The sequence below is a fragment of the Rhinatrema bivittatum genome, chromosome 1 (genome assembly GCF_901001135.1).
Source record: "Rhinatrema bivittatum chromosome 1, aRhiBiv1.1, whole genome shotgun sequence".
NCBI lineage: Eukaryota > Metazoa > Chordata > Amphibia > Gymnophiona > Rhinatrematidae > Rhinatrema > Rhinatrema bivittatum.
Window position 1 is genome coordinate 562,114,105 of NC_042615.1, and position 27,134 is coordinate 562,141,238.

At 45.7% G+C, this 27,134-nt stretch overlaps 1 long non-coding RNA gene across 1 annotated transcript; it reads left to right on the forward strand.

The window, feature by feature from the left end:
* Nucleotides 1–19,782: 19,782 nt before the first annotated feature.
* Nucleotides 19,783–26,334, forward strand: LOC115081560. The gene is made up of 3 exons (XR_003853829.1): nt 19,783–20,182; nt 23,596–23,710; nt 25,076–26,334. It is a non-coding gene; the product is annotated as an uncharacterized LOC115081560 (long non-coding RNA).
* The last annotated feature ends 800 nt before the right edge of the window (nt 26,335–27,134 follow it).

Genomic DNA, 27,134 nt, shown 5'->3' on the forward strand with positions numbered 1-27,134 from the left:
CCAGGTATGCCTCCCCATGCAAATGCACAGTGTACACACCTAGTAGCGCTGGGTCTGATGAGCTCCTTAGCCAGTCTGGGGAAGCTACTATTACTTGAGCTTTCTCCTTCTCTATTGTCTTTAGGATCCGACCTGTCAAGAACCATGGTGGGAAGACATAGATTACCTGCCTTTTGGCCAGGGCTATACTAGTGCGTCTCTACCTTTGGTGCCATATTCCTTGTGTCAGCTGTAAAACTGTTTCACCTAGACATTCTTGCAAGTTGCCATTAGATCTATTCAAGGGGTTCTTTTGAAATTTCTCGTTGCTCAGTTCCCACTCGTCTGGATCTAGGAGATACCTGTTGAGAAAATCTGCTTGTATGTTTTCTTGGCCTGCAATATAAAGTACAGCAATTTGTTGAAGGTTCTGTTCTGCTAAAGGGAAGAGAAGATTTGTCTCCTCAGAAATGCCTTGGCACTGAGTTCCTTCTTGTTTGTTTTTGCATGCTATCACTGTAGCATTGTCATAGAGAAGTCATACTGCTTTTCCTTTCAGTAGTGGAAGAAAATATAGTAATGCTAATCTTCTTGTTCTAGTCTTCAGTCTGTTGATCCACCATGATGCCTTTGTCCAAGACCATTGCCCCTGGGCAAAGTGGTTTTGACAGTGTGCTCCCGAACCTACTAAACTTGCATCTGTGGTAATTGTTATCCACGATGGAGTTTCCAGTAATCTCCTTTTTCCAGGTTTGTTTAATTTTTTTTTTTTTTATCACCAAGCAAAACTCTCACTGATAAAGGGGACGACAATCGTAATTTTTCATTCTGTTACTTCCAATATGACAGTATTGGAGCACACAAAGGGGTAGATTTTCAAAAAATGCGCGTTCACGTTCTTTTGTTGGCGCACCAGTCGCAAACAAAAGTACGCTTGATTTTAGTAGATACGCGTGTAGCCGCTAAAATCCAGGATCGGCGCGCGCAAGGCTGCCGATTTTGTGCAGCCGGCGCGTGCCGAGCCGCGCAGCCTGCCTCCATTCCCTCCGTTCCCTCCGTTCGCCTTCCCCTCCCTTCCTCTATCTAACCCACCCCCCCCTACCTTTGTCTGGGGATTTACGCCTCCCAGAGGGAGAAGTAAATCCCTGCGCGCCAGCGGGCCGCTAGCGTGCCGAGACGCGACCTGGGGGCGGTTCCGGAGGGCGCGGCCACGCCCCCGGACCGCCCCGGGCCGAAACCACGCCCCTGGGTCCGCCCTCGAAACGCCGCGTCCCGCCCCCAAAACGCCGCATCGATCGGCCCCGCCCCCGACACGCCCCCGACAAAAAACCCCGGGACTTACGCGAGTCCCGGGGCTCTGCGCGCGCCGGCAGGCCTATGGAAAATAGGCGCGCCGGTGTGCAAGGCCCTGCTCGCGTAAATCCGGGCAGATTTACGCGAGCAGGGCTTTTAAAATCCGCCCCAAAGGGTTTGAATTGTTGTAAGCACTCATATATATATATATATATTACCATGTAAAATTGATGCTGTTGAATGCGTGAGGTTAGCATGAAGCTTTGAAACATTTTTCTTGCAAAGTCATCCAGAATCTTATTATCTTTACCTGGAGGGGGAGATTGCGCGGAGTTTAGATTTTTTTGCCCTTTTCAAGGCCATTTCCTCCATGACCATGCATGTGATAGGTGAACTGGGCCATACCTCAGAGACGTTTTGAGGTGAAACTTCAAGTCTACCTTCCTGGCCACCGGTAGATTGGATTGTGGGCACTCCCAACATTTTAGAAGTACTATGTCTAAAACTGAGTGAATGTGATGGCAGGGTTGCCGACTATGAAGGGATATCTAAGATGTTTAAGATTCTGAAGACTTCATTGCAGGGATCCTGGATCTTTCAGATTTCTACAGTTAACCTTCCTCTCATCTTTTCTATGAATTTTGAATATATTTATTTATTTATTTATTATTTTGTTATACCGGCTTTCATGACAGGAATCACATCAAACCGGTTTACAATTAACAATGTGTGTAAGGGAGAGAGAAGTCAAACACAGTAAACAATAGCAAGGTTGTGAGAGAGAAAGTTACAATAAAACAGGGAGAATAAAACTGGGATCTGGAAAGGGGGAGATAACTGAGCAGCAGAATATTTACAGTGAAGCAAAATTGAATCAATATAATACAGTTGTATAATAAATGACAATAACAATGTGGTGAAGGAAATGAGTGGGAAGTTAGCGGTTTCTTATTTCAGATCTTACAGGGGAAATGTATGTTCCAGAGGTTCTTCTGAATCATCAGACAGAAGACCTGTAGAAGAGTTTGGTGATAATGTTGGAGAATGATAAGAAAGAGGGAAGTCTGGTCTATCTGGCTCTTCACTATGCATAGGGGAACTTTCTGGTGATCCCGGACTCCTCAGATTATCCACCTTGGGTTGGGAATAAACTTGCCTCTGTTCTTCCCTGTCCCTGTCTGGTGTAGGAGCATCACATTTTAGTGAACTGACATTTGGGTGCCAGGATGAGAAAAAAACGTTTAGAATAGATGAGATTGGAGACAAGATGGCCGCCGACAGAGAAGTGTGTTTGGAGCCTCTCTCTCCATTTACCTCTCTTTTTGGATTGCTACTTTCCCTAATGCCGCACACCAAGCAGAAAGCCATATTGAGGGAGAATATTATTAGTTCTCCTTCACTGGAATTGTCCCAACCCCGGATTGAGGGGTTCTTCGCCGCAACGCCAGCATTGACCTTGGTAGCAATGGCCGTTGCAGAGGATGACGGTGAGCAGAAGTCTCCCCTGTTGGCTGAAGAGATCTCTCTTAGCCCGGATGTGCCAGCCACTCCATCTCCCCCTCACCATGGAGTGCTGCTACCGCTGGACTTATTGTGAGCTCCCCTGGAGCTGAGTTGGGAAGCCTCAACTTTGTTGTGGGCGGTTGTGGAGGAGGCTGGAATTCCTGTGTTTTCCTCCACAAAGGTGGCTTTGTTAATTGCTGAAGAGAATGCCCCTGGTTAAGGGGCATTCAGAATGGCTGTTCCTTTGCCTTTGGCTCTGATATCAGCCCCTTATGATCTGGGGGAAGGTGTGTTTCAGAGTGGAGGTGATGCAGTGAACATCCCAGTTGGTAAGCTTGGACTGTGTAAACCCCCCGTGATTACTCTAGAAGTTTTATGGAATGCCTTAGTGACTTTGGAAACTTCGATTTCTTCATTAACTAAGGTTATCATGGATACCAACAATTGAGTTTTACTTAATTCAAATATGATTTCATCCCAGGAAACTAAGCTTTTGGCATTGACACCTGGGTCATTTCCCTTGAAAAAAAAACTCTGCAAAACTTGGTTCAATTTGATTTGATATACTCCAGGAAGCTTGAGAATATTGAAAATGCTTTCTGATCTCTTAATTTGAGAATTCTAAATTTTCCTGTTATTAAATTGATTTCTCCTGCAGATTTGTTTAAAAATTATATTTCTCAAATTTTGAAAATTCCAAATGCTGTGATGCCTGTAGTAACTAAGGCATACTATTTGCCTCAAGCTGAAGAAGTTCCTGATGGCAATTTGCCTTTAGATACTGCTCTGGACCTTACGAATTCTCTTGAAAATTTGCAGTCAACAGATATTTCTGTTGAGTTCGTGGACCCTTGAGCCGGCTAGAGATGATGAAGATGCACCGTGAGGAGGCCCACAGTGGAAGTCGAAGCCGGTTCAAGTCAGGAGACCCACCGAATCTTCACCACTGGAAGCCTGAGATCCCCCCGGGAGGAGCCCTTGAGGATCCGAGCCGCTTGGACTTAAGTGCGGTCTCCTGAAGGCAAGTACTTGAAGAGTAGTCCAGAAGTTACGAAGCATAGGAGAAGCTGGAACCAGGAGACCAACCATAACTTCACCACTGGAAGCCCGAGGTCCCCCCAGGAGGAGCTCGTGAGGACCTGAGCCGCTTGGACTTAGGCGAGGTCTCCTGGACGGAGCAGTCCAGAAGATATCAGGCAAGAGAAGAGCAGGAAGAGGAACAAACCAGGAGTCGGGGCAGGCGGCAGACAGCAGAGACTGAAGACGAACCAGGGTCAAGACAGGCAGCAAGCAGGATACCAGAGGACGAGCCGAAGTCAGGAGCCAGGAGATGTCAAGGAAGGGCTGGAGAAGGAAAAAGACAGGAACAAGCAAGGACAGCAACTAACAATACTCCAAAGAGCTAATCTTGTTGCAAGGTGAGGTATGCAGGGAGCAGCTGGGTTAAATACCCAGCTGCATCTGACATCAACCCAGGGGCCGGGCTACGATTTCCCGCCGCGGCACCTTTAAAACCTGAACCCCTGCGCTCACGCGTGCCTAAGGGGCAGGGTTAGAAGCAGGAACTTGGCGGCGTCTCCCTTGTGGAGACACTGCCGCAGAGAGGCCACGCTGAGGCCCGAGAGCGGCCGGGGAACACCGTGACTCGGCCGGCGGCAGCAGCCGAAGAGGTAAGGGACCCTCGCGGTCTGAGTTTACAACAGTTTCGCAATGAGGAACTTTGCTTGTGTCATTCATTTTTTTCTCTGATTGAAATAATGTCCTTCGATTTTTCTTTCGGAATTGGCCTTTATTATATTATGGCCAAAAACTATGGATATACCCCGATTTCACTAGATCTACCCAACTTCGTCAAAAAAAATTTCTTTCAGTGTGCTCGGAGGTGTTGTCTAAAGAGGGTTAATTTGTTTTGCGATATCCCTGCAAATGTTCTGTCAGATATCTAGATGTTAATTATATTTTTTTTGAACCGTCCCAACTTCAGTCATTCTTAGATTCGCACCCTCAATAATCACTCTTATAGACCGGCCTTATAAAGTGGTATTAATGTATAATTCTCATTAACTACTATCATATGAGAATGCTTGATTTCTTTTTTCCTGTTTGTTAATTTTTATGTATTACCTCTATCTACTGTTGCATACCTCAAAATACAGTTATTTAAGTCCAAGAACATATTAGGCCGGATTTTAAAAGGGCTACGTGCATAAGGTACGCGCGTAACCCTTCTAAAATGGCCCTGCACGCGCCGAGCCTATATTGCATAGGCTTCCGGCGCACGCAAAGCTCCGGGACGCGCGTAAGTCCCGGGGCTTTCTTGGGGTGGGCGTGTCAGGGGGCGTGATGCGATCGGTGCATCATCCGGGGGGCGTGTTGGGGGGCGTGATGCGGTCAGCGCGTCATCCAGGGGCGGTTCCGCGGGTGTGATTTCGGCCCGGGGGCGTTCCGGGGGTGTGGCCGCGGCCTCCGGACCAGTCCCTGGACCGGAACATGGTGCCGGGCAGCCAGCCCGGCGCGCGCAAAGTTACGCCTGCCTCTAGGAGGCATAACTTGTGCGACAGAGGTAGGGAGGGGGTTTAGATAGGGCCGGGGGGGTGGGTTAGGGAGGGGAAGGGAGGGGAAGGTGGGGGGAGGCGGAAGGAAAGTTCCCTCTGAGGCCGCTCTGATTTCCTGAGGGCCTTGGAGGGAAATCGGAGGAAACGGGCAGCGCACGCAGGGCTCGGCGGGCGCAAGTTGCACAAATGTGCACCCCCTTGCTCGCGCCGACCCTGGATTTTATAAGATACGCGCGGCTACGCGCGTATCTTATAAAATCCGGCGTACTTTTGTTCACGCCTGCGCTTTGTTTTAAAATGTACCCCATTATTTGGTACTAGCAAGGTACATGCTGAAATAAGTATAAAAGCTTAGGGAGCAAGGTTGTTTTAAGCAGATTAATTCTGCCGGTCCAGGAGAGAGAGAAGTGCTCCTAGGTCAACAATTTTTGCTTTAGTTGAGATATTACAGGGGTATAATTCTTAAGATAAAACTCCTTAAAGGTCCGGGGATCAAAAATACCAAGTTATTGAAACCCATGGAGAACTACCCAAAGACATCAGAGAGGGACTGGAAGCACCATCTTAGGATCCAATAAAATAAATAAAAATGTTTCTGATTTTTCATAATTAACTTTATATCCTGCCAAGGAGCCATACTACGTCAGGAGATCTGATAAAGGGGGTCCCGATGTTTTAGGGGAGGTCATAAAGATCAGCACATCGTCCTTATATAAAGAAATTTTGTGGACTCTACCCCCAAATCAAATCCCAGCAATATCAGCATGTTGTCTAATAGCTGCTGCTAAAGGTTCTATGGCCAAGTTGAAAAGTAAAGGGGAGAGCAGGCAGCCTTGCTGTGTACCTCTGGCAATAGCAAAAAACGGAGAAAATTACGGCTTGGAGGACAGATCTGAAGTCTTGAAAGTGAAGGAGTGGTTTAATTCTTTTTAGTACCTGCAGTTTGTAAAAGCAGTCCTTGGTTGTGTGGTTGATGAATGTTTTTAAGTTCAGGCGGTTGTCGATTAATACTCCTAGGTCTCTTGCTTGGGTGACGCATATATTAGATGGTGCACTTTGTGTGATATTACTGTTTTCCGGGGAGATGAGGAGGAGTTCAGTCTTAGCTGAATTTAGTATTAGGGTTAAACTAGCGAGGAGACGGTTAATCTCTCGGAGGCAATTTTCCCAGTACTCGAGTGTTTTGGTAATGGATTCTTTGATGGGGATCAAGATTTGCACGTCGTCTGCGTATAGGAAGTGTTTTAGTTTAAGGTTGGTTAACAGCTGGCATAGTGGAAGAAGATAAATGTTGAAAAGAGTGGGGGATAGGGAGGAGCCTTGAGGAACTCCTAATGAGGAGTTGTAGCGGGGGGGATTCTTTATTGTTGATTCTGACCTTGTAACCTCTGTTGCTGAGGAATGTTTTGAACCATGTAAATGCAGTTCCTGTTATTCCAATGTCAGACAGCTGGTTGAGGAGGATGGAATGGTTTACAGTATCGAAAGCCGCCGAAAGGGCAAGTAGAATCAGTAAAAAGGATTGTCCTTTGTCCAGGCCCATGATGAGGTGGTCTGTCAGAGATATGAATAGGGTTTCGGTGCTTAAAGCCTTGCGGAACCCGTATTGGGTGGGGTACAGTATTTTGTAATCTTCAATGTAATCGGAAAGTTGCGAGTTAACTAATTTTTCCATAATATTGGGTATAAAAGGAAGATTGGAAATAGGGCGGAAGTTATTGGGATCTTTTGGATCCAAATTAATTAGAATTAGAGGTCCAAATTAATTAGAGATCCAAATTAATTAGAATTAGAGGTCCTGGTATTGCCTGACTCTAAGCACTAGCCTTCACCCATCTTATCTGACAGAGAACAGATGTGTTCCTTGCTCTTATCTCAGTGCATGGTACTAAGCAAGAGAAGAAGGAAAAAAATCCCCACTACGTTACATTTTCAAGCCTTGGCAAGATAGGGGCAAAACACTTCCTCCTGGGCAGCAACAATTAATCTCTCTGCCCCAAATCAGATTCAACACCAGAGGATGATGCAGTGGGTCATTACCATTCCTCCAGTTCCAGAGTAGGTCCCAGTGGGGCAGGTCTTCCCTACCCAGGTCCCCCAAGGACAGACTCCCCCATGACCTCTCTCTCACAGAGGTCTCACAGTCTTCTTACAAAAGAAGTAAAAATTAAAAACAATTCCCCAGACAACCACGCTGCACATAAGGAGCGGGTAGCAGAAATGGAGTACCTGACTTGTTCCAGAGGTTCTAAGCTGGTGTTGTAATTATGTGTGTTTGTGGATCCTTGGGTGCTGTGGAGGTGACCATGCCCACGGGAAGGAGCCCCGTGAGGAGCCACAGCACTGGGCTAGACTAGTACTACACAAACACAAGAGTTCTTTTATTAAAACAGCTTGAAGAGAACCACCAGAGGTGGCAATAGTGAGGCAGTCTAGTAGTTGCAGTCTCAGGGACCTCGGCAGAGGGAGCCCTTCTCTCCTTGATAATGTCAGAAGGTTCTGCAGCAGGTCTCCCAGAGAGGAGATACTGGGGCGGATTTTAAAAGACCCGCGCGCGTAAATCCTTCTGGATTTATGCGTGCAGGGCCCTCGCGCACCGGCACGCCTATTTTGCATAGGCCGCCGGCGCGCGTAAAGCCCCGGGACGCGTGTAAGTCCCGGGGCTTTCGAAAAGGGGCGGGAGGGGGCGTGTCTGGGGCGTTCCCGAAACGACGCGGCGTTTCGGGGGCAGGCCCGGGGGCGTGGCGCCGGCCCGGGGGCATGGTCGAGGCCTCCGGACCAGCCCCCGGGACCGGAGGACGGAGCGGGGCTGCCGGCCGACGCGCGCAAAGGTAGGGGGGGGTTTAGATAGGGCCGGGGGGTGGGTTAGGTAGGGGAAGGGAGGGCGAGGGAACAGGCAGCTCGCGCTGGGCTCGGTGCGCACAGGTTGCACAAATGTGCACCCCCTTGCGCGCGCCGAACCTGGATTTTATAAGATACGCGCGGCTACGCGCGTATCTTATAAAATCCAGCGTACTTTTGTTCGCACCTGGTGCGTGAACAAAAGTACACGATCGCGCAAGTATTTAAAATCTACCCCACTGTGGATGAGGTAGACTGAGAGTACTCACTAGGTGTTTGCTGTTGATATGCTATTCCACCAGGTCTGTTGTAGAAGGTACAGGCACCGAGGCAGGGAGAGTAGGCCCTCTAGGAGCGAGTACCTGTTCCCTGTAAGGCACCTGAAATAAAGCAGAGGGCCCCCGAGGAGCAGGTACCCAGGTTAGCATAAACCCCGAAGGGCAGAGAGAGAGAGAGCTTCCTGTGGCAGCACGGAAGTGGCAGAACAGCATAGACAGGAACAGATTTGAGTCCTTGCTAACTTGGGGAGCTAGCAAATCTGTGAAGGTAATATACCCGGATGGCATGACATCAGCATGAGGGAACGCCCTCAAGGTTCGTGCCAAGGGTGGTACAAAGACGTGGGTTGTGCGCGTGCGTGTACCCTAGTAGGTAGCTGGGAGGAGCAATGGCAGGAGGCTGCACCATAGCCGTTCTGGGGATGCCAGAGAGGTCGGCTTGTTGATGCTGCGTTAGCCATCTTTCCCAGGTAAGCGGGAGGAGCCGTGAATAAGGAGAGGCAAACGGGGCAAAGCCGTTGAGGACTGACGGACGCAACAGGTGGCTGGAGCATAAATCTCCAGATAGGCCCAAAAATCTAGCTGAGACACCAAACTCTCCAACCTTCTCCAAAACTTTCAACTAAGACTGCTCCTCCTCCAAACCGAGCTCTTTGTAGAGAGCTGCTTTATAACCCATTGAGAGGACGTCAATCCTTGCACTCTCAAAGGGAGGGGCTGTATTGAATGAATCCTTCCTGAACTTTCCCCTCTAACTATACTATCTCTAGATGAGGATACTCCCAGGCCTTACTGATAACAGAATTAGGTATCTGTTACTTCAGTGCGGGAAAAATAGTGGAAACTATTCTTAAGATCAAAATCGCAGAGCATATAGAAAGACATGATTTAGTGGAACACAGTCAACATGGATTTACCCAAGGGAAGTCTTGCCTAACAAATCTGCTTCATTTTTTTGAAGGGGTTAATAAACATGTGGATAAAGGTGAACCAGTAGATGTAGTGTATTTGGATTTTCAGAAGGCGTTTGACAAAGTCCCTCATGAGAGGCTTCTAAGAAAACTAAAAAGTCATGGGATAGGAGGTGATGTCCTTTCGTGGATTACAAACTGGTTAAAAGACAGGAAACAGAGAGTAGGATTAAATGGTCAATTTTCTCAGTGGAAAAGGGTAAACAGTGGAGTGCCTCAGAGATCTGTATTTGGACCGGTGCTTTTCAATAAGGGGCGGATTTTCAGAGCCCTGCTCGCGTAAATCCGCCCAAAACCGGGCGGATTTACGCGAGCAGGGCCCTGCGCGCCGGTGAGCCTATTTTACATAGGCTCACCGGCGCGCGCAGAACCCCGGGACTCGCGTAAGTCCCGGGGTTTTCGGAGTGGGGCGTGTCGGGAGGCGGGGCGGGGGGGCGGGGCCGGAGCGCGCGGCGTTGCGGGGGCGTGTCGGCAGCGTTTTGGGGGCGGGTACGGGGCGTGGCTACGGCCCGGGGGCGTGGCCGCGCCCTCCGTACCCGCCCCCAGGTCGCGGCCTGGCGCGCAGGAGGCCCGCTGGCGCGCGGGGATTTACGCCTCCCTCCGGGAGGCGTAAATCCCCCGACAAAGGTAGGATGGGGGTTTAGACAGGGCCGGGCGGGTGGGTTAGGTAGGGGAAGGGAGGGGAAGGTGAGGGGAGGGCAAAGGAAAGTTCCCTTCTAGGCCGCTGCGATTTCGGAGCGGCCTAGGAGGGAATGGGGGTAGGCTGCGCGGCTCGGCGCGCGCAGGCTATACGAAATCGATAGCCTTGCGCGCGCCGATCCAGGATTTTAGCCGATACGCGCGACTACGCGCGTATCTACTAAAATCCAGCGTACTTTTGTTTGCGCCTGGAGCGCAAACAAAAGTAGGCTGTTCGCGCTCGTCTGAAAATCTACCCCTATATATATAAATGATCTGGAAAGGAATATGATGAGTGAGGTTATCAAATTTGCGGATGATACAAAATTATTAAGAGTAGTTAAATCACAAGCGGATTGTGATACATTACAGGAATACCTTGCAAGACTGGAAGATTGGGCATCCAAATGGCAGATGAAATTTAATGTGGACAAGTGCAAGGTGCACGTATCCTCACCAATTCCAGGAAACGTGACCACATTACCCCTACCCTCATCGATCTCCACTGGCTCCCAATACAGTCTCGCATCCTGTTCAAAGTTCTTTCCCTCATTCATAAAAGCATCACCAATGAAAATACTGACTGTATCAACCCCCCACTGCTTTCTCGCACATCCACTAGACCTACTCGTACTGCCCTCCAAGGGACACTCCGTACCCCCTCTATCAAATCCACTAAACTTATTTCCACAATGAACAGAGCCTTTTCCCTGGCCGGCCCCACCCTGTGGAACTCTATGCCCCCAGACTTGCGCACTGAAACATCTACACCCAAATTAAAAAAAAACCTAAAAACCTGGCTTTTCTTACAGGCCTACCCCTCCCTCAACAATCATCCTCCTGATGACCCCCTAAGCTGTGTATAATGCATTCCCTGTATCACCCTTTATAATGTGCTTCTGCTGACTTTTTCTCTCATTTACCTTCTCCCCTATGACCTCCTGAGTTGATTACAATGCTTTCCATGTACTACCGTCACTATGTGCTTTTGTTAATTTTCCCTCATTTGCTCCCAATTGAAGAACCGTCGTTCCCTGTAGATAGTTACCCAGTTACTGATTGTTGATGTTTTTCTCTTGTATGCAAAGTTTACTGTTCTATGTAATGGCAGTGCCAAAAGTTCTGTATAATGACACTGTCAAAAAGTTTTTAGTTATCTGTAAACCGATACGATGTGCAAACGGCTATCGGTATATAAAAACCTATAAATAAATAAATAAATAAGGTGTTGCATATAGGGAAAAATAACCCTTGCTGTAGTTACACGATGTTAGGTTTCCATATTAGGAGCTACCACCCAGGAAAAAGATTTAGGCATCATAGTGGATAATACTTTAAACTCGTAGGCTCAGTGTGCTGCAGCAGTCAAAAAAGCAAACAGAATGTTAGGAATTATTAAGAAGGGAATGGTTAATAAAATGGAAAATGTCATAATGCCTCTATATCGCTCCATGGTGAGACCACACCTGGAATACTGTGTACAATTCTGGTCACCGCATCTCAAAAAAGATATAGTTGTGATGGAGAAGGTACAAAGAAGGGCAACCAAAATGATAAAAGGGATGGAACAGCTCCCCTATGAGGAAAGGCTGAAGAGGTTAGGGCTGTTCAGTTTGGAGAAGAGACAGCTGAGGGGGGATAGGATAGAGGTCTTTAAGATCATGAGAGGTCTTGAACGAGAAGATGTGAATCGGTTATTTACACTTTCGAATAATAGAAGGACTAGGGGGCATTCCATGAAGTTAGCAAGTAGCACATTTAAGACTAATCGGAGAAAATTCTTTTTCACTCAATGCATAATAAAGCTCTGGAATTTGTTGCCAGAGGATGTGGTTAGTGCAATTAGTGTAGCTGGGTTCAAAAAAGGTTTGGATACGTTCTTGGAGGAGAAGTCCATTAATGCCTATTAATGAAATTTACTTAGGGAATAGCCACTGCTATTAATTGCATCAGTGGCATGGGATCTTCTTAGTGTTTGGGTAATTGCCAGGTTCTTGTGGCCTGGTTTGGCCTCTGTTGGAAACAGGATGCTGGGCTTGATGGACCCTTGGTCTGACCCAGCATGGCAATTTCTTATGTTCTTAAAATAAGATATTGAATCCCTTTGGAGAAACAATTTTCTTATAAACACTTTACTATTCTTTACAGCAACTAAGTTTTAAGGACTCCTGGATTACCCCAGGAATTATACACCTATGAGCCTAAGATCAGTGAGTAAAATGATAGAAGCTATATTTAAAAATAAACAAATAAATAAATAAATAAATAAATAAAGCTGGCCAAATAGATAGACATGACTTAATGGGGAAGGATCAATGTGTTTTTAGCAAAGGGAAGTGTTGCCTTAAAAAACAATTAGATTCGAAGTTGGGGTTCAAATGCTGCCAATGCTTCTTATGTCCTTGGGCAAACCACTTCACCCTCCACTGCCTCAGGTACAAACATTAATTGTAGGCCTCTGGTGACAAGAAATTACCTGCTGTACCTGAATGTAACTTGCCATGAGCTACCAATGAAAAAGTGTGAGCTAATTAAAAATAATAAGAATATTAATAATAATAATAACATCTGTTTTCCAATCTTAATGTCTCTGGTTCCAATTCATGCTCTTTAGTCTTTTCCTCCTCTTTCAGTATTTTGTTTGTTCATGGCTTTTGCTTCTGGGTTTTACTGTAACTATTTTTGTCTTTCTTTGCGCAGTCTTTCAATCCCTTGCCTGTGTTTCATCCAATGTCTCTCTCGCTCTTTTGCTCCTCCAGCCTCCCTTTCTCTTTTTCTGCTATTTGCTTTGCTTACTACCTTCTCCAGTCTCTCTCTCTTTCCACTAGCTTGTCTTCATCTTTCTTCCCCTTCCTCCAATATTTTCTTTCCTCGCTCCAGCTCTTAATTTTCTTTTATTTTCCTCTTCTCTTGTACTCTAATCTGTTATTTTTCCCCATCCCTGGCCTTGTGAGTCCCCTCTGTCATATCCTGAGGCTCCCGCTCCACCATCACCACCGATCTAGTCTTTCTCTCTCTCTCTCTTACCCCTCTAACTCTCCCTGAACACTGACATTTCACCCCCACCCCTCCCCGACAAGGCTGTTCATTTCAAAGCCTATCTCCCCTCTCTCTCTCTCACATTCCCATCCTCCACAAACAAACATGTAGCAGCAGAAAAAGGTATAAACACTTTTATTACATTTAAATATAAAACTCATTATACAAAACAATCCTAGCACTAGGTATTAAGAAAAAATTGCATCCTCAGTGGTAATGTATTCATGGCAAAAATCCAAACTATTCAAGTGCAAAATAACTTGTACAGCTGGCACAGAGAAAGCGTATTCAGCATCAAGCTAATGCACTAGCAATGAATAATCCTTTCAACACTCAGGGAATGTGTATACACACAATATTACATGAGTCTCCATCAGAAACGTCAGAATTATTTTTTTAAATTACGGTCAACCCCATCAAGCAAAACAATTTTAGTGTTGACAGGTGCCAGTAATAGGGATGAACAATGGTTTTGGGCTGAGTACCAAAAATCTGATGATATCTGCTTGTAAAGTGAGTGGGGGGAAGGGTACATGGCTACATGATGTTAATTCAGTTAATAATCTCACATGAATGACTTCTGGTTACATTAGAAAATAGTGATACAGAAACTGGAACACATAAAAAACAGAATAAAACTAACAACGAGCAAGATGTCTCCCTGAGGATGAATGCAGTTCAAAATTCAGCCTGTGTCAAAGGGGGTTATCTATATCAACAGCAATGCTTGGCGTTTTTTCATCTTAGATTGGGAACCACACATAGACTAACATTTAAAAGAACTTTAACCCCTAGGCAACAGAAGGGTTTGCAAAGGGTTAAGACGATTATGTAGCAAGAAAGAAGAATTTCATCTGCAAGCTGAAATTTTGGCGAGTAGGTTATTACAGCGGGGTTACCCTATCTGATACATTAAGAAAGCCTTAAAAAGAGCTTTTAATGTGGAATGCCATTGGCTTTTATTAAATAAAGCACATGATGACAGCCAGTCTCCTCTAGTCTGTACAATACCATTTTCAGATAGAGCAGCCTTGATTGCATCCCTCATCACACGTCACTGGTTTGTTTTGAGACCACATTTGGAGGTATTCGAAGAACGTCCTCTCATTACCTATAGTCGGGGGTGCAATATTGGAGACGCCCTGGTACATTCTTTTCTCAAAGAACCAGTTATCAATGATCCAAATCTTCCTCGGGGACACTGGCCCTGCCAACGCTGCTCAGTATGTGATCAAGCAATTACGGGGGAGATTTGGGTAGACACTAAGGGATTCGTTCATCGAGCCTTTCAACATACAGATTGTTCTTCCACACATGTAATATATTTGATTGAATGTCCGTGCAAATTGTACTATGTGAGCAGGACCAAGAGGATGGTGCGTACCAGACTTATAGAGCATAGAAGTTGTATTTCCACTGAAAAATTCACAGCTCCGATGGCCACACATTGCGAGGAATTCCAGCACAAGTTTGATGAACTCCGTTGGAGAGTTTTGGAAAAATTGCAGATACATCCGCGAGGGGGAGATTTAAATAAGATCTTAAATTTCAAAGAGCAGCAATGGATCTTTAAATTGAGAACTGTGACACCTGAAGGTTTAAATACCTCTGTTGAATGGTATTCCCTTATTTAGGAGAGGCGGGGTCTAGTGATGTCATTTGGTCAGTATTTAAGTCGGTTCCGGAGTTCCCTGGAAATGATAATGATTTGAATGAAAACGCTGGATCGCCATCTTTAGAAACAACTATGAGTACCTTGGTAGCGCCGTTGATCTAGGAATATAGAATTGGTCGGTGTAACATATATATTGTGCTTGAATACTTACTTATAAGTCTTGTTTGACGCAGGAATATTACCCTTGAAAAAGGACTAGCAAAATTACCAGCAGTCCGAAACACGGACCCGTGTCGGGTTACCAGTCCTAAGTCGGGAGATGAAGGACCGTCATGAACTCATTGAAATATTGAGACTACCAAGTTAAGCACTTTTCAAATTTTAATAGCATATAAAATTCTCAAAAAAAAGAATTGTGTGGGACTTTCCATTAAAATGACCTATGATTAAGCATAAGGCAGAGTTTAAAAAGCGTAAGCTAAATACGATGATGCCTAGTATGATGGTCATGTGACAGCATTGTGGAGAGAGCGTCTTAATCTATTTATTGATAGATGTATGTTGGTATAGTTATTTTGGTTTATCGCGTCGACCAACGAATCTAACCACGTAACGACTCAACTTCACCTACTGATTATATTGCAGTTATCAGGGAAGATTGGGTCAGAAAAGAAATTTACAACCAGATCAAGCAAGTCGTGGCCTTTAAAGATCTGCCCCATGAGTATCCAGTTGTCAGGGCTACAGTTAATAAACAGCTCTACCTATGGCAAGAAGGTCACAGCATTAGAAAACATGTTGTGATTATAGTGTGCAATGGGTGCCCTCTGAGGTACTCCAAAACTAGGATCCTTCCAGGAGGAAATTCAGTCCAAATTCCAGACCCTGCTTGGTATTTACCTTGAACTGTTCAAGTACCACGTTAAAGAAACTGTTTTCCAGTTAAAGTTGAAGAATTGAGTGACTGTTACCTGTTTGAAGTTAAAGATGAAGGAAGACCACAAGAATGGACATTTCTTTGTGTGGTCCTCTGTTGTCTGTTCTGTCTGTGTTTTGTTTCAGGTGCAGTGAGAGGAACCTTCACTGCATGCCAGCACTAGTGATGTGAACTGAGCTGATATAATTATGGACATTGATTGGAACTATGGGGAACCAGATCCCTGAAGTGATGACCAGCCTATCAAGAAGGCTCGAAGAACAGAAGAGGCCTTCTAAGTAATGGACATTACTATTCTCTGGAGTCCTAAGTGGACCCTTTCCAAAAACTTATAATCTATTGCTCAGATGTTTGATGTTTTAGAAAAAGAAATGCTTAAAAGTTTGAAAAAAAGAAAGAATTATACAATTTTGAAAATGCTCTAAATTCTTGCTCTTGTCTCTTCCTTTATGTTCTCTCTCTTGGAACAATGATGAAGGTTTGGAAAAAGTCTTGGCTAACAAGATTATTTTTCAGGAAGAAAATGAAGATGTTTATGGGAATTAATCTTTAATAATTCCCATCCCTAGGGAAAAGATCATATGAAGGTGGGTCCACTCTAGCCCCGATTGTTCCATGCAGAATTGTGGTGTTGTTTCCTCCTCACGGAGAAATGAAGCTAGTGGTGCTTATGGAACTTTTGAAGATAACTGGCCTCCCTCAGGGGTCTGCTAATGAGTTAAAGTAATACTGAAATGTCAACATGGAAGAAAAATATATAGTATTTTGAATTTAATTGTGCTCTCTCCCACAGTGCAAAGGGTCATTGCAGAAAGTGCAAATATATGTTTAATGTATTCTTTCTCCCCCAGGGAATGACCCATGTTGTGATTGTATTATGTGATGTGTTGAAGTAATTTATTATGTTAGAAGTGGAATACAATTCTCTATTTTCGGGAACAGCTCCTGTGCTGGACACAGGGTGTAGCGTCAAGTTGACCACTTGATATTTTCCTCTTACAATGGATTTTTGTTAAGATATTGTGGTTTCCACTTTGTCTGAGTCTTGTTATATGTCACTCACTGAAAGAAAAATTGCTCTAATGTAATTTCTCAATTTTTTGTTTGTGGGGTGGGGGGGTGATGTAGTCCCTAGGCAATAAAAAGGTTTGCAAAGTGTAAACTGCAGAGGATTTACTGTGGGTTGTGTGATTTTCCCTTCAGGGAAGTAGTATAAAAGACAAAAAGAGCAGGGAAGGTTCCAGCTAACACAAGGTTATCCAGTGGTCTGAGGGAGTGTATGGTAACACTTACCATACACTCCCTGACATATTTGCTCAGCCCTTAGGGGTTGGGTTTTGTGTGGAAGGGAATATGACCCCTCCTAGAGCAAGGGTGGGGGATCTCCCAGAATTACCATGTGAAGAGAAGGCAGCAGTCTGAACCCTCTCCAGGGTTTTCAAGGGGAAAGGAGGAAAAACTGGCAAAGACCTTCCAACAGGGTCTCAAGAAAGCCAGTGTAAAGCATCTGGAACTGGATTTATGAGTTAAAAGAACTGAAAGAGCTTTTGCTCTAGGAAGAACCCTTGCTCTAGGAACCCTTGCTCTAGGAACTGTGAAAGGACCATTCGAGGCAAGAAACTCCTGCACCCAGTTGAATCTTGGAAACAGGGTGGAGACTCTCCCATTTCATTGCATTGCAAGGGAAGTGAGTAACTTGAAGACATCCCAGAAATAAAGTGAGTACTTTACGATTTACAAAAGGGGGCGAAGAGATCTTTCCATTGAGGGCACTTAAGATGTACATGGACTGTAATTTAAAGTGTCTGATGCTGTCTAGGAAGCAAATAGAAGAACCTATCTGGCGTGTCTATGAAGTTGGAAGTTGTACCTTATCTACAGTAACTGAAGATACCTCAATAAACTGTTTTTTCTTTTTGGACACCAATTTGGCTGTGGACATTGGGTTTTGAGAAGTGTTTGTGTGCGTGTGTCCTGCACTCAGTTTGGCTTTGCAGCTCAGGAGCCCCCAGCTCATGACCTCACAGAGACTAAATCCCTCACTTTGGGAGAATTATCCCAGGCTTCACAAGGTAGAGAAGGTCACCCCAAGAGACAGGAGATTACAGAACCTATAGGTGGAGTGCAGTGCTCAGATAAGTGTTTGTTATGATTCTGCACTTACCTCCGCAGCGCAGGAGCCGTGGACTTTAATCTTCAGCGTGGCTTTGAGCCATGCCTATCGGGATCCTTTTGCGGCAGGGAGTGCTGCCGACGCTCTCTTCAGCTTCACGGCCTGGAGTCCACAGTCCCCTGTGGACTCCAGGCCCCTGACATCGGGGCCTGTGTAGAGGCCCGGCTTCTCCCTGCACTGCTCCTGCAGCATGGCTACTGGCCATGGTTCTGCATACTTCCTGCTTCCTGTCTCCTAGTGCGCGGGCCGCGCCTCCTTCAGAGATTTAAAGGGCCAGCCTCCTGGCCCCACCTGGACTCCTCTCAGAGCGACTCCTGATCTTCAGCCCTATATAAGAGCCCAGCTTCCAGTCCTTGGGTGCATTCGCAAGGAGTTAGTCTCAAGGACATTTCATCTTCACTCCTGCTGGTATTTCCTATTCTTCATGGGATCCCTCATCGTTCTTCATGTTCCTGGTCTCTTCCTGATGTTTTGTGGTTTTCCTGATGTCTTGTGGTCTTCCTGATGTACCTTCCTGATGTCTCCTCTCTGCTTCTGCTTCCTGGACCCTTGGTTCCTCATGGCTACCTTCTCTTGCATGTCATGTCATGTCTTATCACCTCGTGGCATGGGCCAGCCTTCTCGTCTCGCAGCACTAGTCTCCGGAGGGTCATCTTCACTTTGAAGCCAAGTCTCGTCTTGGTCCCATGTTTCATGCCTTAAGCCAAGTCTTGCCTTGGCCCCCTTCCCTTTGCTCAAAGCCAAGTCTCATCTTGGTCCCTTACCCTGGAATTTGTCTTGGTCCTGGATGTTTTGGTGGCTGCACCGTCCATGCCTAAGACTCTGATTGAACCTGTGCCATTTCAGCATGGTCCGCGACCAGCCACGGGCAGCTGTGTAGGGCGCAACTTGGTACAGGCTTCTATTGAATCTTTGCCATGTTCCGGCTTCAACTACCATATATTTGTCTGGAGTCTGCTCCACACTCAAGCATGGTCCGCAACCAGTCCATGGGCTGTGGGCTGTGTAGGGCACGCTGTGTTGCAGCCTCAAACCAGTACTTGTTCCTAAAACCTTGATCCTGAGTCTTCGTGCTCAAGCTTCTCGTCTGAGTCTTCACAGCTCAAGCTTCTCATCTGAGTCTTCACGCCCCAAGTCTCCTGTCTCAGTCTTCATGTTCCAGAGCCTTCGTCTGCCCTCGTCTCCTGTCTGGCCTGCTGCCATTGCCGTTCCCAGTGGCAGGTCCGAAAGGGCTTGGAGTAGTCAGAGGACCACTCAGAGACCAACCAAGGGGGGTTGGTCTCACTGAGGCATGCAGGTCGGCAGGGGCCTGGACTTGGTCTCAACCCAGTCACGGATTTGTCTCACCAGTCTTGGTGTTTCCCCGGAGCTCCTCTCTGGGTTCACCGAGGTCCAAGGGCACACATCTCCTATTCTTGTGCAGCAATTGCTCATGGCATCTCTTGCTACATCTAGCCAAAGCCTGCGTGTGCATAACAGAGGGCTAAGGCCTCTCAAGGCCCCCCCCCCTTCTGTAACAGTGTTACTGTGCTCACTTGACTAAGTGACGTGCTGGTTTTTATTTGCAATTAAAAGAAAAAAAAAGTGATACATAATCAAACAATTGGATAATATGATCTATGATTATGCATAAGGCAGATGGTTTTATAAGTGTGAGCTACCATTGATGATGCTAGTATGATGGTCATTAAACAGTTTCTTGTTTATTATAATGGCGAGGGATCGCTACATTTTTATAAATGAATGTTTTATTACATTATTAAATTTAAAAAAGTACAAAAATGTAAGAAATAAAACATGCTGTCAAATAAATCAAAGGCCTTGCCTCCTCAGTCCTGTACTTCCTGTATTAACTGGTTGGTTTCTCGCTTATAGCTTCCACTCTTTTCTTGCCTTTGTCTCTCTCATAACTCTCATTTCACAGCCCTCGCTCTCTCACTACCTGCATGTGTGTGTATGTGTCTCTCTCTCTCATAGTCCTCATTCTCTCACTGTTTCTTTTACAGCACTTGCTCTCTTACCATTTGTGTTTCTCTCTCACAGTCCTCAATTCTCATTCCCCTTGTTCTCTCCCTCCCTGTCTTACAGGTTTTGCTCTTTCACAGCCCTTGGTCTCCCCATTGCACGACCAAGTGGCACCATGGACAATCTAGGGGACAGGACCAGCCACAGAGGGCAGGCCCTCCTCAGACAAAAGGCTGACCTGCCCATGCCCCCCTCAGATGATACTGCCACAGTCCAGCATCTGCACAGGAGCTCTGGACATCTGCTGCCAATACTGCCAGCAGCCTGCAATACTGGTACTCCACCCCCTGATGAGGTATGTTGGTGCCCCTCCAGTTGGTTGCTTACCTCATCTACCCCTTTTGACAGCTTTGCTTGCATCTCTCTCTCACAGTTCTCACTCTTTCATTGCTTGATTTTTCTCACATGGGGATGGGCTTCTCATATCAGTTTTTCTTTCTCTCCCCATCTTCCATGAGTGAGACTAAAGGCTGCTTTTCAAGGATGCACAGAGACAGATTGGTGTCTGGATTTTGGAAATGCACTACCTGCCCAGTATGAAAAATGCAGCACACCTGCCATCCTATGGCATCCCAGTTGGTGAAAGTGGGGGCAGCCTTGCAGATCGCAGTGCATGCTGCTTATTCATGGCCAGACCAGTGCCTCCTTAAGTTAGTGCTGCCTGGTCAATATATCTGACTCCGAGCAACCATGGGGGGTGGGGGTGGGAGCAACCTGTGGAGCAAAATGTTTTCAGCTACTTGCCAACCCCTGGGCTACTGCACTAAAGATTCAGAACCAGATGAAAATATGGATTCATAAATAAGCTACAATTAACATGAACATTCTTTCATTCAATTAATTTAAATTAATATCAAAGCTGCATTGACAGCAAATACATTAATTCTATACATTAATCCCAAAATCTATCCATACCCTGAGTTGTTCCTTTTATCTACATTCCAAGCTGTTGTCACCATAAAGGGACACCAGAGTGTCCCTTATTATATGTAACAGAGTCTTCATAGACACTGGATATATGAGGTTAGAGAGAGAAGGATTGTATAGTGTTCCTTGCCAAGGAGTGTGATTTAACAAAATTCATGAGCCCACTTTGGCTCATGTTCTTTCATAAGTCTTCCATCTTGGGAAAGTGGCTGAGGTTCATGGCTACAGCCCTCAGGCCTTCCAGAAGAAGGGGGATTTCTTGGGGTCTAAGGAATATCTTGAGAGAACCAAGATAGGTGAGAATCTGTGAAAGGAAATGTATTCTCAAACTCCTTGCAGGTCACTAAAGATTTGCCTTAAGGTTTGAAGAGTGGATTTCCGCTTGGGGTCGAAGTAAGGACTGCCAGGTTTAGAGACCTACTTTCAAAGCTACTGCTCGGAAACAGCAGAAGCCAGGGACGGACTGAACAACTGGGCAATAGGGCAGTGCCTGAGGGCCCACAGCAGGGTCCCACAGCAGTAGAGGGCCCACTCTCTGCTAGCCTCAGATGGGCGGTTAGGCTCAATGACCCTTATTGTCCGGGGGCCCAGATCACTGTCAGTCTGCCCCTGGAAGAAGTTCATCTGTCCAGAAGAGGATTCCAGTTTAGTTACTGGACTACATAGATCTGTATACCAGAGAGCAGGGACCTAAAAGAGGAGAACCCAGGGATGGTCCCATCTCCAAAGAGTGCCTACTTGCTAGGGAGGGTTGGGTGAAGAAACCCCTTAGAGTATGAAGATTTTGTATTGACTCTGATTTCCAGTTTTGGATTTATGGACTTGTATTTTCTGTATGGATACCACCAGATCTAAGTCTATTCATTGCAGAATAATTTGTCTGTACAAAATATACCAGTAAAAGATTAATTTTTTGGATAACAGCTGACTGTGTGCAGTTTGGTGTTTTTACTGGAAGGTGGAAGAGGACCTCCAAATAACTTAAGGGCTTTGTGAAAGCCTTTAACTTTCCACCCAATCAGAAAAGAGCCTGTGAGTATAGGTCAGAACTTGGCCATAGCACTTTCAAGTAAGCCCCTAAGCCGTACCAGTCAGTGGAACAGGGGATACATGGGTACTTCCCCAGATCCTCCCCGGTAGCCTTCCACATGTCTCCGTTATCTCACCCTTCTACTCTTGTATGTATTTACTGAAATGAAATTTTTATAAACTGCTTATTACAAATTAATTAATCTAAGCAGTGTAGCCTTCCCCCCACCCCATCTCTCCTCCTATAGCCATCCAATCTTCCTGCCTCCCCTCCCTTCTGTATCCTATGCTGCACTGAAGGAGTCTTGCATGAAGAAATTTGTCTGCTTGATGGAGTGAGGTGGTGGGCGGGTGCCACTGAGGAGCAAAACCTGAGCCTTGTGCTGCTGCTGCTGCATAGGAAGGACCGTGCTTTGGGGACCTGTACTCAAGGAAGGTGCAATGCTGTGCAGCCAGCAGTCGTCTCAGAAAGGGAGAAGGCGGCCCAGAAAATGATTTGAGGATTCTGCTCCCTACCCCATCCCCCTCCTGCAAGAAAAGTCTAGCTCTGACTCCGGCCTTCCTCTTCTACCACCTGTGCAGGTTGGTCCAGGCCTGCTCCTTCCATGACCTGTGCGGGTCGGATGCTTGTTCAGGAAGTCTCTGAGGGACTTAGGAAGGAGGGGTTCGGGTGTTGTGTTGCTCTGCACAAGCAGTGTGTGTACCCTATACACCTCTGGTTGAATGCTGCAATTGTTGGGGGAAAAGCAAAATTTATTGTGGGGGCTCTGCTTCCCCATCCCTCCTTTGGTGCTGGGCTTGAAAGTAGATAAACTTCTGGAAGCCCCACTAAAGAAAAGGAAGGAAGATAATGCAGCACCGTGAATCAAGCAGTTACCTGGGTGAGAAATTCTATGCAGGTAGGTCAGTGGTCCCAGCCCTGACAGCCTGAATCAGAATGGAATGATTTTGCCAGTGCAGTAACATGAGAAAATTAATTAAAGCCTGCTTTCAACTATTTCTAAGGATACTTGTCCTGTCTTCACAGATGTTTTCCTGTTATTTGTTGTTGTCCTGCTTTCGCAGTGTCCTGCTACTGCAGCAGGCCTTGTCTGCTTCTGTTTGCCATTTCTGCGGCTGATGTAGTAAAATGCGCGTTCAAAACGGGCGCTCGTATTGAGCGCCCGTTGTCCTAATGCGCACGTAGCCACTACCCGTGAGCGCCCAATGCAGTATTTAAATGAGAGGCTGTGTAAAAAAGGGCGTGCTAATGGAGACTTGTGCATCCACAGCTCTCAAAGGTTTACTGCCTTGGGTGTCCACAATTGCAGTGGGCGCTCAATATGACCGTCCATTTCTTCCTGATGCCATGGAAAAGTCACATGAAGCTACAGGAAGCTTAGATCTAGACCAGCACCAGCGGCTGGCCTGACCAAAGCTCCGTACTCCCCCCCCTCCAAAGGTCTGGCCCGATGGGCCAATTGGTCCAGATCCTAAGATGGTGCATTAGGAAGGTCCATGTCATAAAACAGCGTTTGCCAGATCCAAAATTCCCCCTCGAGCCCAGGAACCCTTGCCGGAGACCCTCCTCCAGCAGGGCTGTTCCCAGTTGGTCCTTTTCACCGACACTGACACTGTCCATGTATTTCCTAGCAAAGTTCTAATACTTTGTTAAAATATTGTAAAACTTCATAAATAAAAAATTAAAAAAGAAATATATATATATATATATATATATAAAATGGACAATAATGTTGCTTTTCCACCTTTCAGTTTTCTCCAGGTTCATCTGGGACTTAGCAGTGATGAGAAATGATCCAAGTTTTATGCTTGACGGGTCAGATATGACCAACCCAAGCCACCCCTGGGATGAACCACCAATTAAATGGTATGGAGACATAAGAAAAAACCTGTAGCTATACATAAAACAGAATTTTCTTTCATGTCATCTACAGTTCCTCCCTTCCTAATGCCACAAACAAGAACATGGAAGATCCAGACAATGTCCTTTGCACAACAAACCTCGCTCTCTAAAAAAGTGCCATGGCATCAAAGAAAAGCCATTGAGTGAATGTAAAAACTTGCTCAAGGAATTAGGAATCTGTTTCAGATGCTGTTCTTCCACAAATTACCTCTCTAACACTATAAAGCAGCCATTAAGTGCACAGAGCGTGACGATGACAAATATGTTACTGCTCTGCACCCAAATACTACAAAAAAATCATCTCCCCAAAGCTTCTACTCCTGTCTCAAATGATGGCGGGGAGGGAGATGAAGAGCAGACAGCATTGCCAGAAATCATTCCCAAATGCACTGAGGTTTGTGGAAAGGGGAAAAGTGGCAAATTCTACTAAAAATATGCCTTGTTAAGGTACAGCCTTAGAGGCAATCTGAGAGATCAGTAAGGATGTACATAATCATGGATGATCAAAGTAATAGATCACTGGCCAGTCAGAATTCTTTAACTAATTTAATGTACACCGACGTGATATCTTTGATGAACGGCGGTATATAAAAACTTATAAATAAATAAATAAATACAGGAAGATAATTTACTCTGCATACTAAGAAAATGCACAGGGACAAAAGAGATCACTGGGAGGTGGACAAATGTTTACATCATGTCACTTACGTGCTGAAAGCTGTAGATGGCAGTACTGAGCTACCTCAGCCTACTCTTATAGAATACATAGATATAGATACCAAATAATAGAAACTAAATCCCTCCACCAGATCCCTCTGTCAGCTGCAACTAAAACTATAGCCAGTTGTATCCCACCTTTAGATCATAATGCACAGATCTTGGTTCTACTTGTAGGGATATGCTGAGATTTCACAAGGTTTGTCAGTAATGCAATGGTCCTCATAGCATGCTTTATTTTCCCTGCTGAGGGCAACAGGATACTGGGCTGGATGGACCCTCAGTCTGACCCAGTATAGAAATGCTTATGTTCTTATGCTTTCTGTCCCCTGCTGGCTGAGATTTCTCTGATTCATGGCCTTAAGGTGAACCAGGCTAAATGCCTGGTCCTGGTCTTTTAAGGGGGGTCCTGATATATACTCCTTTACAGGCACTTCATACCCTGTCTATCCTTGCGTACTTGAATTCTGCCACTGTTTTGGCTCTTCTAAATTCTACTGGAAGTTTCTTCCAGGTGTCCACCACCCTCTCAGTGAAAAAGTATTTTCAACCGTTTGATATTTGAGTAAAGTCACTTTGCCTAACTTAAGCAAATCTGTTCTCTAAAACCAGGTGAATGTCATCATCCAGTCACCCCCTGCCGTGGGACAAGAAGTGATCTTGTCCAGCAGGAAGTAATACCAGGATCCTATAGTTTTCTCCAGGAAAGTGAGAGTGAGAGATGCTGCTAGTGGCTCCGTGGAGAATCAAGATTCCAGAAGCATCTGTAGGGGCTTCGGCGCATCCCCTGTATATCTGCAAACTTAAATAACACAGCTCTGAGAGACTGCCAGTAATCCTGTGAAGCAGCCAGCACCTTGGACCACACTGTCATGGGATATGTAGGTAGATTCCAGATAGGGAAATGGTGTCCTTGATTACCTTTACCATGCTCCCATGGGAAGGACGAGACAAATCCTATCTTTTCGGATGGTGGCCAGACAGCAAAACATTGCTGGGCATAATCACTTGGGCAGGACATCGTCGTAACCTTTTTTTTTTGCCCTAAACAAAATGATATTCCCTGTATCCTGGGACTCACAGACCAAAACTGAAACCCCCTGCCCTCCCCCTTGGGAATGTCTGTACCACAGAGGAGGAGGAGAAGAGGAGAATCTGTTCAGCAGGAATAAGTATACTGTCTGCAAATGGATTATTTTTTAAAATCTTCTGTAAACATCTGCCTCAGAAATAAATCCCAAGTCCTTGGAAACACAAAACTTTTATGAGGGGTGCCATTTGTTCAATGGGATAGAGAGTTAATGTGTCTCTCTCCTTACCAGAGGTCCAATCCTACACCTTCATGACCTGCAATGGAAAGAACCCGTGCCCCCTCTGTTTATACTAACTACTGAACAGTGGTCACATTCAGTGTTTGCATCTTATCTCTCCTTAAGCTTTTAGAAAGTACATCTTTAGCTCCTTCAGCCTCTTTGTGTATGGCTAATAGTACAGGCCCTGTACAGGTGAACCTCCTTTGAACTGCTGCTATCTTATCAGTAGAAGTTGTTTATTGATTTTTGCTACAATTTTCTTTCTTCTGAGCTCATTCTCTGTATTTTCTTTCTAAATTGTGTGTATCCCCCGAAGCTGAAGAAGCCTAAGGAAACCGTAGCCCCCTCCTCCTGCCAAACTGAGAGGAAACCGTGATTCCAGCACTAAATCAAAGAAAATACAAAGAAATGAAGCAGGAGACAGGCCAAATAGATGTGTACAAGTTTCAAGTTATGAACATTGTGTTAGTTTCTTAGTGGCCCTGGTGTTAAGCTCTGAAGTCACACAAGGATGTTGAACTTTATCAAGAGAAGAGAGGTCAAGGAGCAAGAAGCAGACAGAAGGGACATGACAACTCTCAGAATTGCACCTGTGTCTGTGTTGATGTTGCATGACGCTGAAGGCATATCAATATGGTTTATTAGTCAGTAAAGCACTTATTTTCCATTTCAGTTCCTCTGGGTTAAACAGATTGTGCAGTTCAACCTTTGTTCCACTGCTCACATCATCAAACCATGTGTTGGCCATTTTCAAATTGAATCATAAAACATCAGACTCTGTCTTGATGTTTGTGAAACATTGTCACTGTTGTGGCAACTGGGACTAGTGCAAGAACGTGAACTGTAGCTAGGGAAGGTCAAGAGTTATTGCTGCGCAGTGACATGCAATCATCAGGGCCTTTTAGGAATTCAGTGAATCCCCAAGAGACTCAACCCCTAAGACAGAGGTTTGCATGTACAAGCAAAATGTTTACAAAGATAACAGTGGGCCAGGGCAGAGCCACCAGCAGAGCGAGAGGAGGGGGGTGGGCCAGAGCTGATGCCGCCTATATCAGCATCTTGGTTTCTGTCCTCCAATTTAAAGGACCCTATGTGGTTTTGATTTCAGAGGGAAGCTGCCAGAGGAGGTGGCATCAGCAGGTAGGAAATGCTGCTCACCAATTCCTGCCCACACAAGGGGCTTGCTCACACGGGGAAGAGGAGGGCTCAGGAGGGCAGCTGATTGCGCCAAACATGGGGGATTGGAGAGAGAGTAGATCGCATGTGCAAGGGGAAGAAAATTGTTAGTGCCGGGGAAGGGGAAGACAAGGAAGAAAATTGAGGATGGGGAGAGGGACAGAAAACAATGATTGCACAGT